The sequence below is a fragment of the Tympanuchus pallidicinctus genome, unplaced genomic scaffold (genome assembly GCF_026119805.1).
Source record: "Tympanuchus pallidicinctus isolate F22 unplaced genomic scaffold, pur_lepc_1.0 scaffold5, whole genome shotgun sequence".
In the NCBI taxonomy this organism is placed as follows: Eukaryota; Metazoa; Chordata; class Aves; order Galliformes; family Phasianidae; genus Tympanuchus; species Tympanuchus pallidicinctus.
In genome coordinates this window covers 25,981,124-25,994,099 of record NW_026294769.1, presented here as the reverse complement: position 1 = coordinate 25,994,099, position 12,976 = coordinate 25,981,124, and the positions used below count along the sequence as shown (strand labels likewise).

At 37.5% G+C, this 12,976-nt stretch overlaps 1 protein-coding gene across 12 annotated transcripts in view; it reads right to left on the bottom strand.

Annotated features, from left to right (window-relative positions):
- The window catches only part of PIEZO2 (piezo type mechanosensitive ion channel component 2), a 289,987-nt gene that overhangs the window by 163,795 nt on the left and 113,216 nt on the right, over positions 1-12,976 (bottom strand). The window lies entirely within an intron of this gene.

Here is a 12,976-nt window from a genome sequence, read left to right as displayed (position 1 = left end):
AAATCATTCAGAAAAGGTTTCAGTGGCTAAAATGACAATAGGTACAAAAAGCTGAACTGATATGTGAAGAATGACATCCAGAATAAAGCTCAGAAAACTGGCTTGAAATGTGTATATCCTCAGCCCGGCACCTTCTATAGGAGAAGAAAACAGGACTTTAAAACTCTCTTTCTGTTTGCTTGTCACTAAATGAAGACCTCAGTGGCTGCACAAAGCAGCAAGACATTTGCGACATGAAATCTTAACCACTCCCTGAGACCTCTTCATAAGAGAGAGCTGGATCTGGAAGGAAGAGTTTCACTAGCATGAAGCAGACAGATTCATGTTGATTTGCCTCAGAGAAACCAACACCTGGGCTGTATTCCGGCAACTTCCTCCTCTGCACACCTGGAGCAATTGGATTTCTCTTACCCCAATCCCTGGTGATCATCACTCACCTCTTCCCTGCTCATGCTCCGTGAAATAATCAAGATCAAGCAACAGAGATGCCTAGAAAGATTTCAGTGAGAAGCAATGCTATGTGATTGCATTCAGTTTGGTCTGTAATAGACTGCAGGATTACATCCAGTGTATTAGCAGATCACTTCCCAACACTTAATTAGTTTTCATTAGGATGCCACAAATATCTTGAGCTCTACCAACAAATTAAAGAAGTCACTGGGTTGCCTAATTGTGTTCATTTCTGAAAGCAGACTGTGCTTTCTGTCCTGATGCTTCAACTTTACAAGTAGTTTAATCTATCTACAGTTACATGCTTAACAAGGAGTATTAGAGAGAAATTACTCCAGCTTTGTTTGGCTATATCTTATCCTTTCCATATAAAATCAACAAAAGAATTGAGATGTACACCATTCTTATGAACTAATAGATGACAAGAGTAGTCTCACACTTAAGTCAGTATGATTACTTAGCCCTCACTGGGACACATTTTAATTAAGGGCTTTATAAAGGCATTACGAGAGTTATATCGTTTTAGTAAATACTGAAGAGGATGATGAGTGGTAATAATTTCCCACTCAGTGGGGATTTTTATGTTACAGAAACCTTGGGCAATTGAGATGTGTGACTCTCGAGTGCCTTTTTAAATGGTATATTTTATTTATTTATACACTACATGGTCACCTTTGGAAGCGACCTTATATCAGGTCTAATAGAGAAGGACAAACAGCACACTGTACTGTTCGCTCCCCAAAAATATATATGGCCAACAAAAGCAGTGTTTCAAAACTAGTGCCAACTGGCTTATTTTCCTGGCCTAAGCAGATGTGAAGAACTAGAAGGTTCCACAGTAGAATATTCAGGTGATCAAGCACAGGTGCAATCAATCCTGTTAAAGTGGTTTGTAAAATATCTTCAGGGGTATAATAGGTATGGATTGCTGTGCTCCAAAAATGCTATAGTTTAAGATCTATGGCTTGCATGAAGGTTATTGGCCCAATTCCTGAAATCATTTCTTTCATCCCAAACATTTCTTGTTATCAATTTAAAACAACAACAACAAAAAAAAAAAAAAAAACAAAAACAAAAAACCAACCAACCAACAAAACAACCTATTTATATCAAACATACAAACCAGAGCATCTTGGCAACATTTTCAGCAAGGCATAAAATCTGTCAGAACTTCTCATCTTTGCCATCTGGAACACATTAAGTATATTTTATGTAGTTGCACATGGGAACTATTCACAGCAGTTGGGGACATTGTACCCACACTACAGGCTGAAAGAGAAGTAAAGGGTGGGAGGACAGAAGAATATTCAGTAGGAAAACAGACTGAAATGCATAAAAGGGAACAGTTTCTAATAAAAAAGGAGTCATATGTAAAAAAGCTGCTTTATATTGGAAATATATATAAATGCCTCATCCTGCAGTCTATCACTAAACTCACATTTAATCATATTTTATCTGGAGTGTCTTTTTAAATAAGACACTTTGTACAAGTAAAAATATTCAACTCTCAGTCCAAAACCTGTACAGCACTCCTAACTACTACTCTGGATGGGCGATTTAGGTTCAGAAATAAAAAAATTCTTAGCATCTCACTTAGCTGTGTTTCTATTTCATTTCAACACTTTGGCACTTTTTTTTTTTTTTTTTTTTTTTTTTGTACTTTTTTTTTTTTTTTTTTTTCTTTTCTTTAAGTCAGTCACTGTAAAATAATAAAAACACACTGGGGCTTTCAGTATTACTTCATCCAGCCTTAAAAATATTTTCTACTGTAGATTTCCTGAAGTTACTACATGTTTGACATCATCACTACACCTGCATGTGACAGAAGGGCAAAATGAGACCTAATTGATCCTGCTTATGGGAGAAAAGAGTTCTAAAGAAAAAGACAGAGGGCTTCACAGGTTAATAAATTAAGCACAGACAGATACAAGAAGGAATTGGTCAAAAAAATGCTAAAAACTCCTGGATATTGACTTTGAGTATTTGTTACTAATCTTCCTAGCTTTGTTTGTACTCATTAAACAAGACACATCTCTGTGTGTCTTTTTTAAAGGTTTACTAGAGATATGCTGACCTGAAAGTGTACCACATTACTATGCAGTACAGAACTGATGAGATTTACAGTACTTCAGCAAAGGTTTTGGCTGGATACAGTCAGCCCGGGATATATCTGAGCATCAGAATTTATACAAACAGTCTATGCACTGTCCATTGCTGCAGTGTAAATCAGACATGGAAACTACTCCCACAGACATGGTTAACATCAGTATCCTCAGTGAGGAAAAAAGAAAACTGCATCATCAGGCTAAGTACTTAGAAAACTGAAACCAGAGGAACCACATACGATAGATCTGGAATGTATGAGCCTTGCAGAGGATTCGGAAATCTGTCCCCTGACATAGACCAACCTTCCAAAACCTACAGGGATTTAAAAAAATTAGGAAAGTGTAATTTTACAATAAATTTCATTCATTCTTATGAATGGAATTAATCAATATTGGTGTATGGCTCAACAAATATTCAGTACAATACAGGTTTTTTCCCCTATAATCTAGACTAAAAAAGCTGTGATCAAAAGCATTACCTCTTGATGGATATTTGAAGGCCTGTGTGAAAAATTCCTGTCTGTCAGAACATTCCTTAAAATGCCATTTTTGCTGTCTGCTGTGTATAACAGAAAAGGCACCAAAAAGCAAAAAATGTTACTGCCTGGCTTTGGACATCTGAATGGCACTCATCCTCTTTCTCCACCACCAGTGCTGCTCAGCCCAACCCCAATATTCCAGTTGCATAGTGGAAGGGAAAACGCGGAGTCTTCACATTACTGTCTCGAAGCACTTTTCATGTCAAAAACCCAGAAGAGCTAAAAGCCTCGAGGCAATAAGGCTAAACTTTCTGAGAAAAAGCGCTGGGAAACCCTGAGAACAATCCACAAATATCAAGCAGCTCCCACAGGAAACACATCACTCTGTTAATGTTTGATGTATAGGGAGATATGTAGGACGCATATACGGAGCTGGAACTAGATGATCTTTGAGGCCTCCTCCAACCCAAGCCATTCTATGGTTCTATGACATCTATTTTTCTATATTCCTGTTCTCCTACTCATTCCAAGGCCAAGAATGCTGATTTGGTCACAGTCCCTGCACTACACCAATATGTACTATAACTGCTGAAGAGGAGCTGTATTCAAACTGCTCAAGAATTGCTTCTGTCTCAAGAGTTAAAGACTGGCCATTCCAGCTAAAGAAAAAGAAGTAATAAAAAATAACCACTTCAAAACTACTTATGTACAAAAAATAAAATAAAGTAGAAGCCCTGCAGGTTATCCATTATTAATCCCACTTACTTTCTCATATGGTATTAGTTATGTGTTACTTGAAATTTTAGAGCAATTTCTAGTTTTAAGTAAATATCTGCTCAAATTAAAATTAAGGATTAATTTGGGGAGAGACTTTAGACTTCAAGTAAATTTTTTCCTATTAGTGCCTCATAACAAAGTAATTGTTGAATTAGTAATACATTTGTCAATCCCGGTAAGTAATTATAGGTAATACATATAAAACAAATTACTGCTTCGTTTTAGAATGTAAGTAGTGAAAGTTTGGCATGAGGTTCTAATTATCTACCGAACATGAGTCATGCCAAAACCAGTGGGACAAATCATATCTTAACTCCTAATGCTAATGTGACCCCGCTGAATATGGCTTCCCTACATTATGGCAGCGATCCTGAAAGCGCAGCACGCTGTGGGATTTGTACAGGTGCAGCAGCTGGCTCGCGTTCCCAAAAAGTCGAAGGGTGAGGGTGTGAACTGCAAATGAGAACCACTACACCAAGCCAGCTGAAGGGATTCAGCTCCAGGGGCCAGACCTCTACTGGGACTAACTAATAGTTACTTCACAGCACCAGGGTGAGCACACTATGTCAAAAATAACACCCAGCATTACAAACTTATCTGAAGAGAGGGAAAAACCACAGAAGAAGAATCAACAATGACAGGTTTTCAGACATGAAATACAAAAGATGCTAGACAGGCCCAACACAGTGTAAGCAATAAGAAGGAGAAGGACAGACAAAGAAGATTTTTAGAAAGCCCGTTAAATAATTCAGGGATTTTTCTGAAGTGCAGCTGCTCTTCAGCAGCGTTCAAGCAGTGACGTGGGTGGTATGGGCAGACATGCTGAATGAGCTCTGAACTTTGAAAGGTGATCAAAACTTTCTATTACGCTGTATGCAGAAAAGTAAAAAGGAAAGCTTATTAGAAGGCAATCTTACTCAAATACTGAATTTTACAGGAAATGGAGTAGAAATTAAAGCATAAAAGGAAAATTAAGGGGCATTCTCTTGTATTTCCAGCACACACATCAAAGATAAACCATGAAATAATTTTTTGTGTTTTGATTTATGCACAGTTGTGCATCTTTAGGATTCTAAATGACTTAGGATATCTTGCATTTAATACATTTCTGTGCTAGGAACCCAATTCTCTAAACACTTCTACAAATTCAAGGAAGATATCTTTTCTTATGGATTTGCCAGCATCAGCAATGTTTAAGAGCCAGGCAACAGTGGGAACAAGCTGGGCTGAGGGCTGTAAAAATAAGGAAATGCAAAGACAGCACTTGCCTTGAAAAATCTGCAGTCCAAGACACAAAGACTGAGGGAACTGTTAAGATGCAATGCATCAGGAAAAGCAAAGACAAAAAGAAGGTCTGGTTTATATTCAGCTGGGGTGCAGCAATGAATCATATGTTCACTAACAGGGTTCTGCATCTTCTTCTCTTTCCTCAGCTGGACAATTCTCTTCAACCAGCTCTCAGGTTACAGAGAGACTTCCCACCTCCTTTTCTATTAGACCCAAAGATTTCCTGTATTTCTCAAATATTCATTCTCCTTTTCTCTTCAATGCTGGTCTGGCAGAAAAATAAGATGTTGGGTGTTGGCTATGCCCAGGAAGATGTCCTCTGCTTGCATGCAAATCCCACAAGAAGAGAGAAAAATAACGAGCAACAATTTATGAATTAGTGTATACTGAATCTCTCCCTGTCTCCATCCAATTGTCTCTGTTAGTGTTGGAAGACACTGAAGAAGAGAAATCGTTTTACAACACTTTATGACTCCCAGGAGCCCTGAACCTTAACACATGGATCCTTGCGTGTGCCCAACATGTAACAGAGCTCCTGGCTGTTGGAAATGTTATCGTGACATCTTCTGGAGTGAGCTGTTGGCATGCATGCCTGAAGAAAGTGGGCTTGTCCAGCAGTAATAGTAGAATTATGAGACTCAGATGAATACTAAAACAGCTACTTATATTTTCAAGATATTCTTTTAGTGACAACAGAGAGAAGCCATGCAAATACCAGTTTTTTATGTGACAAAACAGTAAGCAATAGCACTTGCACTTCTGCAAGAAGGGCTAATGTTGGGTAACTTCCCATCAGTCTCAGGAAGCATGTTTAGAAATGTAAGCAAAAGCAGAGGTTATCAGAAAAAAACAAAGCATCCAATTATTCTAACAAATCAGATGTCTGCAGCCAAGCACCTGGGAGGTCTACAGAGGATATGTGTCGAACTGGAAGAGGAAATCAACTGCAGAAGAAATCCAAATATAGCATGTAAAGATATCTTGGACTAACTGAATGTACATGCATCCAGTGAATGACATTTCAGTAGAAGATGATTTATGCGTGGCATATAGATAAAGCAATTAGCCCATTAAGAAAATCACATTAGATGACAAGAAGTAATAATGGCACAGTTTAATACAAAAGAAACTGATTTTTACAGATAAAAAAAAATAAAACCATAGCCTGGTTTCTGCATATTCAGGCTGCATAGCCATTGGATCCTACTGTACACTGTACATCCTGGTACACTTATCATTGCACTATCCTAATGTGACTGAACACAAATGAGAAAATATTCTTGAAGTAAAGTTTGTATCTGATTAAAACCAAATAAGCTGAGAAAGGCCAATTAGTCACCTGACTGAGGGATGGGAAACTGACCCTGGAGAAACAACTATTGGGTTTGATGTGCAGGGATCAGAACCTCGTGGGGCCAGGTGTGTGTGGTTGGTTTTTATTGTGTTTTTTTTTTTGTTTTGTTTTGTTGTTGTTTTTTTTTTTTGTGAAGAAATTGTGAAGAAAAAACCCAGAAGGACCTCCACACTGATGCTCTTCAACACAATTTCTTGCTGGATGTGACAGACTGAAGGGGAGATCTCCATGAAGAGCCCTGAGACAGCTCCCGCTATTACTGATCATCCTACAGGCACCAATATAAGTACTATGGTAAAACACACTAGAAAGCGGATTAACGATTCATTAATACTAACATGCTGAAAACTTTCCTCACAATATCTGGTAGATTAGATTTGACCACTAGTTAACATAAGATGAAAAAGTTGTCTCTGCACATGGATATATGAAAATTGTATTCTCCCAGCAACTGGTAAATCTTATGCACCAAGTAGTACTGACTCTCCATGGCCTCACCAATCCTGAATTAAATATGTTGTTCTGCAGTCACCTGGAGGTATCTGCACAGTAATGATGATATCCTCTAACATTCAGTCTAATTTATTATGTCTTAGGGGTAGTGACATAAGAGCAAGGATCACAGCTGGTCCTGGTCCTTGTTGATGTTGTTCAAGAGGATCTCAGACCTTTTTTTTCATATATACTGAACTTCATCTTAGTTGTCACTCAAAGCTTCTAGTAACTGTTTTTAAAGTGTTTCTATGTTTCATCCTTGTCTTTGCCTTTCTGCAGAGGACCCAGTAATTGAGAACTTCCACACAGCGTCAGGAACAATCAGGAAAAAAAGTTGGTAACAAGCTAACCAAACTGTCACAGACTCCAAGGACAATAACTACAAATCAACAACTTGACTGAATACTGATTTTTAAACAGGGAAGCAATATCTACTTCCTAAGAGAGCAACGGAAGAGAGAGATCAGCCACAGCATTCTCCCAAAATAGCACAGGCCATGTGTGAAGGCACATAAGTGCTTCTAATGTAAGATACTTGTAGCGTGAAACACATTCAACAAATGTTCAAACAGGAGCATCAAGTGAGATATTGTCACAGCCATTAAAATGAATAAGCAGGTGAAATAGGTGAACACGTGCAAAAAACATGAAATGTACATGACTATATGAAAACATATCTTTGAGCCATCCATGTCAAAGCCCGATTATTTGACTCTACTCTGCATAAAGAAGCACAAGATTTCCCGTAATAGAGATCATCATTCACAGCCTGCCCAAACACTGGGAAATATCCAAGGAGATTATGACCTAACTATCCACATCCTGGACTAAGAATTTCAAAAAAAATAATAATAACAATATTAAAAAAATCTACTCACATTGTTATTTATACTGAAATATTACCCAACTTCTCCACCACTTCTGAGTTCCAAAATACACTAATCATCTTCATAGGAATATATTATTTATTTCATTTTAACAACTTTCATATACAACCTCCAACTGAGAAAGGGGTGATGAACAAAAACATTTTAGTATGAAGTATCTAAGGAATAGAGCGCTCCTGATGGGTTTGATTTACATCTGAAAGGATGTAGCATCAGCATTTAGAAATTGCCAAAGTCTATACTACCCTCTCCAAACTCGAATTTTGCAGCTCATAAATCTTTTGGGATAATATAACAGCTTGCTTCGCAGTGTATTCTGCACCCCATATGCTAAGGGGTTGGGTTTTATTAGTATTAATAGTGAATTGTAAAATTATATAAAACTTTGTGAGTACTGACCCAAATATGGAGGATATTACCTCAGCATTAAACACATCCAGAAAAAGATACAACTCCAGGGTAAAAGTAGCTATTTGTACCACAAACAGTGAAAGCAGCGTAAACCAAAAAACCATCTGTAAACATTGGATGACTTTGGCAGTGGCCCTAACTCACAGAAGAGAACATGACAGCAACTCTCTAGCTCAAGGTTTCATAGATTGACCTGAGCTGGCTTAGCAGAGATGAATGCAGTCACTGTGTGACCTGTTGAAGGCACTGAATGAAAGGAAGCAAGCAAATGAGGAATATTTCCCCATTTGCCATAATCTGGATCTTTTTTTAATTTTTTTTTTCCTATCTACAAAATCAATACCCTATTGGCAAACCTGAAGAGATCTAGCAGAAAGGCACGCAAAACTGGTACTTACTGTTTCAATAACTGTGTTAGTATACAACAGAATATAACTTTTGTGCAAAAGAATAAAAATAACAATTTCATATTGGTGAAGACGTATTTTTCTTCCAAAATAACAGAACTGATATTTCAACCAACTTTTGAGAAGTCTTTGAAATCAGGAGCTGCCACAAATCTATCTAAAAGGTAAGATTTTACGCTTTTCTCTCGAAAAACAACATACCAAAACACAGATGTTAATTTTTACCTTTGGATTCAATGCAACATATATTTTCAACTCCTGCAGCTGCTGTTTTATAGCTTTTCAATTCTTTGCTATAGCTTAAAGAGAGAAAAAAAAAAAAAAAAGAAAAAAAAAAGGCAAAAAAGTGACAGGAACAACTGAGAGCTATGAAAAGGAGGAAATGAGATATCATTTTCTTGGTGTTATCCAGAATGACATAGGATAGATGTGGAAGCCCATCTTTGACTTTTTCCAGATGTCTGTGGAATCATTTCAGTATTGCAGCTTTTCTTTATGTTGAAGGGTATTTGTGTGAAATTTTTTGTTCAGGTTGCCAGGACATGAAAAGTTACAAAAATAATTTTAAAATTCATGTATCATAAGCATTGCACAATCTAATTTGTAGAAAGGCTGTTAAGAGAACAGGATGGTAATGAGCAGGTGGTATTTCGCTCTCAAGGCAATGCAATTTAATGAGCTGAAATTTATTTTGGTTAAAAGGCCTCATAAAAATACAATACTATGAGATTACAGTAGCAGAAGATATGGTCGGTCCTGCTTGTCTGGTCTACTCTAGGCAAAATCATGGCTCATATTATAAGCCAACAGAGCAAACCTGGTCACACTTATCTCCAAACATTTCCATTTACAAATCACTTAAAATTTTTAGTGACACTTCGAGGTGGGTTTGACAGTGAAGGGTTTATGTGAACCAGTGCCGTGATTGAAACAATTATTCCTGTACATCATTTTCCTTCCCCAGATTTTGTTTGGGCAAGAGATGCATGAAGAGCAGCTGAGGACTATTCTATCTTAAGTCCACTACGGACCAAACCAGAGATTGGTGGACAATATGCATGCAAACTGCTGGCTTCCTTTCTTCACGCATCCTCTACTCCCAGATATCTCCCTTTTCATGGCTACTGAGCATCCAAGAAGTGCCCATTCAACAAATCACTTCTGCTTAATATCTCCCTTCTGCAGAAAACAGTGATTTATTGCTTGAGAGAATGTAAGTTCTGCAGATAACAATACTACAATTGTCATTCCCAATTTCATAACCCAATCACTTACTACTTTATTTTTTTAGACCTCAACATACTGCATCCCTGTAACCTTGCTTGTTACAGCTCTCTGCACCTTTTGGAAGCACTCGCACTCATTTTTGGAGTTTGACTCAATGAAATCTTGAAGTCCCATCCACACCCTACAATTCTGTGACAAGCTCAGCCAAAGAGGCATTGCTCACATTGGCTTCCTAACTCAGTGGTACTTACTGTTTTTTAAAACTTGGGAAATTTCATGACGTTCAATTTTATTGGTGAAAAAACTGTGCTGAAATCCTCTCACCCACCTCACTCCCCCCGGCCCAACCTCTTAGCTTAGCTAGGTTTGCTAATTATGTAATTCAATTAGCTTGATTCCTGAAATTGCACAGGTTGCCATTCAGTACTAAAACTTAATAATCACAGAAAGCTCATGCTGCAAGGAATGAAGCCCCCGAAAACAAAACATGTGCATGTTTATATAAACAGAAAGAAAAAAACTCAATTTGATAACAGTTTAAAGGTACCTCTTGCCCTGCTCCTCACAGGGGTGATTTTTATTGTTTACATTATTCTTATACTTTATTCTTAGCCAAACAAAATATCAGATAGCTAAAAATATGACGAAGAGTTACCACAAAATAATGAGAACTGGTTAAACAGCAGTGTTCTAAACCTGCTGAACTGCTGTTAGCACAACAGCAACTATTTTTTTTGGTTTTGTTTTGGTTTTGTTTTTTACTATTGCAGTATTTGTCAGTTGCAGTTCGGGAGAGTCTCTAGCTCACATCTGCATGAATATATATATATATATATATATATATATAAAAATAAAGGTTAGCCACAAAAAGCAGTTTTTCTCTCCTTTACAATAAAACACACAGAAAAAGTCCAGACTTATAAATAAGGCTTTCAACAGTAGGTCTTGTAATTCCACAAGTTTTATAATGCAGCTGTGTTTAATTAACACTGGGCCACCACACCCTACAGATGGAAGATTTTGAAGACCATTAAAATCCAGCCTGGCACCCTAAGTATGGTCTGTGTTTCTAAGAATGATGGTTGGTTGCTAGACTCTACAATACAGCCTGTTCTGGGTGTAATTTGAGTCCTTTGATGTTTCTCTGGTGGAGGTAGGAATATGAGTTCTCTCATGAAACATCCATTACTCACAGATAAACCTGTGAGGTCTAGAACAAGCAAGAAATTCTTGGAACCTGCTGCTTGGTCAAATGTGTGGCATCACTGATAAATTACAGGGAAACAATCAATGATCAATTCACAATCTGCTGGGTCTAGAGGATTAGATAAAATCATTCTCTTACATTTCAATATTCTTAATTTGTGTGCCAAATTGATTTTATCTGGCTATGTAAAGTTTCTTGGCCATAATAATTTTATAGGTAAAGTGACTCATGAACCAAAAAAATGCATGAATTGTTAACAGTTCTTATCACTGTGTCCTTTTTGCTGGCTGACTTCTCTTGAAATGTCTGACTCTATACATAACAGACATAACTGATAGGGCTATTAATGTACTCTGAGTTACAGTACTCACCATAACCTTTAGCAAAGGACTGAAGTTCTGTTTTTATTAAGAATGGCTTTTTTCCTCTTTCAAGAAGTACAGAAATAAACTGAGGATACATCACACAAAGCTTGAGTAAGCTCTCATCAAACACTTGTGCATTAGAGAACACTTAGCCATATTCAGCTCCCCCAATTTTAAAGTATGTATTTGGTATCACTGTATTTCGAAATGAAGTTCATTGAAAGCCTTTATAGTTACAGTCTAGATTCTTACTGTAACAGCTGCGAAAGTCAGCTTATTGATCCCTTTAAATTTCTAAAAGAATGTGGTATGATAGAATTCAGTAGCAAGCATCATATGTATGGATGGAAATAGTGCACAATTATCATATGTATGGATGGAAATGATGCAATGCTACTGATCTAAGTATCAGGAAAATGCTAGACATCTAATGAAACAACAGAGCAACATTTAAGACTGAAATAAAGTCTTCCCTTCTGAACTCACCTAACGAGTTCTCTTCCTTCCGAAGATTTGAAAGGTATTTTTCCTTCCTCTATGAGTGCTAAGGAATTTTACTTATTTATTTTGCCCTCTGTTAAATGCAAGCACGACAGATGTGCTCCATATTGTTTATGTAAAAGTGGGCCTGCTCACATCCTCTGTGGTTGTTAATTCAGGCATATATCTGGCAGAAATTGAAGGAAATTTTAAGGCATTTTCCATTTAGAAGTGGACTCAAAGCATGCAAGTTCATTCAGCATTTGACCCAGATTTTGGGCTGCATCCTAACACACTGACACAGGGAAGCCCACAAAAGCACTGCTAGTCCAAGCCTGTGAAGAAAACTTTTTCTCCCCAGATGTCTCCATGCTATATTATGTGAATGACATCATTTTCTTTGTTTCCTGTGGTGATTTATTTTATATCACACAACTGCTAAGTAAACCTAGTTCATTCTACTGATGTTAACTTTGAGTCAAGATCTGCCTTTGTCCAGAGCAACCTTCTGCATTGTGAGGCAGGGCAGTTCATCCTCTAGCTGGGACATCCAGCTAGGGGCTAACTCATGACAGAACTGCTTGGGTCAGCAGCTGTTATCATCTCAACTCAGATTTGCCATTCCCTTCCTAGGTGAGGCTCACAAGCACACTACCAACACAGAGCATCATGAGGCATGGCAGGCTCAAGCCCAAGGGCTTGGATCCAGGAACAAAAACCAGCTCCAGCTTACAGTGTAAACACATACAGTCTCACAGCATCATTCTAGCAAATCAGGGTTTCTAAAAATACTCAAAATGAAGAAGAACAATAGGTAAAGATGTTAACAACAGCCTATTTCCAAAGCTTTATCTCATGTTGAAGTGAAATTATTTTCATTGGAAAGTATTTTTCTAAATTCTGTTCAATTCAACTTGCTATTCCTGCACAGTAACTCCAAAAGAATGCCCTCTAACGTATTTACGTTATGGTGATTTGGTTGAAATGCAAGAGAACTTCTCAACATGATGCCATACATCAGCACAGAGATGTTGGTTGCTATAGC